The 1,975-nt window shown below is 40.6% G+C and overlaps 1 non-coding gene across 1 annotated transcript; it reads left to right on the top strand.

The window, feature by feature from the left end:
* The first annotated feature begins 1,453 nt into the window (after positions 1-1,453).
* Positions 1,454-1,580, top strand: LOC125485913. The gene has a single exon (XR_007264619.1). It is a non-coding gene; the product is annotated as a U6atac minor spliceosomal RNA (small nuclear RNA).
* The last annotated feature ends 395 nt before the right edge of the window (positions 1,581-1,975 follow it).

Here is a 1,975-nt window from a genome sequence, read left to right on the forward strand (position 1 = left end):
GTGGATGTTTCCCCATCCATCCAGGAGCAATCGTACTCCTCTTTGGAGAGGGCTAAGATCCTCACCTCTTAGCGGGTAAGGAGCCGAATGTCAAGCACCCCACCATCCAACCAGCTCTTTCTGCCTCAAATGAGGGTAATTTTCTCCTGCAATTAAAGAAAAGGATGTCAAATATCTCGGATCATGCAGGGCAGCTCCACGCTGCCCGTGCTTGACCAATTGTACACCCACCTTTTAAAGATGGTGTTGGAACCTGCAAGCCTGAGATATCCTGGCAGTGGCAATTACTGGACAAATGTTTCTGGCAATGGAAGTGGATGAATTGGGCTAGCGTTGGATGAGTGGGGCACCATGAGCGCATTGTATCTAGTTAACAAAGTGAGCTTAGGATGTTTGCATGAGAAAACTCACCAAGCCTCACAGAAATAAACCCTCCATGAATCTCAATAAAAATGACATTTAGCGAATTTCTGGTAAGATTAATCCCATTGGCATTTGTCTAACTTTGGAAGAGCAATAAGAAAAACTATTCTATAAGTTACTTTATTAAAAAAAACAGATAACTTGTACAACGATGTGTCATGACTGCTAACAGTGTATGAGTACATAGGGTAGTGGTATTTGATATTAAGCAAAATTTTGTAGAGTCTCTTAGAGTAAACAATACTTTACAGCGGGAGAAAAAAATTCGTTGTTTAAAATGAAAAAAGACTTGTTTCTAAATCTGAAAAGAAAACATAGATATTTACATCTACCTCATGAATTACAATGTGAAATGGATGGTTGCTTGCTGATACACTTCTCTCATTATTTCAGTGCTGTAGTTTCCAAATCACTCTAAGATTCTTATTCCTGCAATCATGCATGAGAACAGCTGCAATGGTGAGCTGCATATAGGAAAGATTTCCCTCTCCAATCTAACAAGATTGTATGGCAATATAGTCAGATATTTTCAATAACTTACAGCCTTGGGTACAAGAATAGCTTACAAGTAAAATGGGAGTAAAATCGTTGCTCCATTAACTAATCCCCATCATGTGTCGGTTACTCTTCAAATAGAGTCAATTGTCATGGAAACAGACCCTTTGGTCCAACCAGTCTATGCCGACCATAATTCCAAACTAAACTCGTCCCACCTGCCTGCACTTGGCCCAAATCCCTCCAATATTTCTTATTCATGTACTTATCTAAGCATCTTTTAAATGTTGTAACTATACCTTCATCCACCACTTCCTCTGGATGCTCATTTCACAAAAGAACCACTCTTTATGTAAAAAATTGCCCCTCATGTCTTTTTTAACTTGTTCTCCTCTCACATTAAAAATACGCCCCCTAGTCTTGAAATCCCCCACCCTAGGCAAAAGATACCTGCTTTTCACTTTATCTACACCACTCATGATTTTGTAAATCTCAATAAAGTCACCTCTCAACCTCTTATGCTCAAGTGAATGCTGTGTTGTATGAAAGGAGAGAAGGTTAGCATTCCTGTTGATAAGGATGGAAGGGGTCCTAGTGGCCTTACAACACACAAATGGTTAAGGCATTGCCATCTAATTAGTGGCATCTAACCATATTTTTTGCCAATGACACGAAGGTTGGTGGAGTTGTGGATAGTGTGGAGGGCTGTTGTAGGTTGCAATGGAACATTGACAGGATGCAGAGCTGGGCAAACAAGTGGCAGGTGGAATTTAACCAGGAAAAATGTGAAGAGATTCATTTTGGAAGGTTGAATTTGAATGCAGAATACAGGATTAATGGCAGGATTGGCAGTGTGGAGGAACAGGGGATCTTGGCATCCACGTCCATAGATCCCTCAAAGTTGCTACCCAAGTTGATAGCGTTGTTAAGAAGGCGTATGGTGTGTTGGCTTTCATTGGAAGGGGAATTGAGCTTAAGAGCCACGAGGTTATGCTATAAAACCCTGGTTAGACCACACTTGGAATATCATTCTGTTCTGGTCGCTTCATTATAGGAA

The sequence above is a fragment of the Rhincodon typus genome, chromosome 23, assembly GCF_021869965.1.
Source record: "Rhincodon typus isolate 14 chromosome 23, sRhiTyp1.1, whole genome shotgun sequence".
NCBI classification, from domain to species: Eukaryota; Metazoa; Chordata; class Chondrichthyes; order Orectolobiformes; family Rhincodontidae; genus Rhincodon; species Rhincodon typus.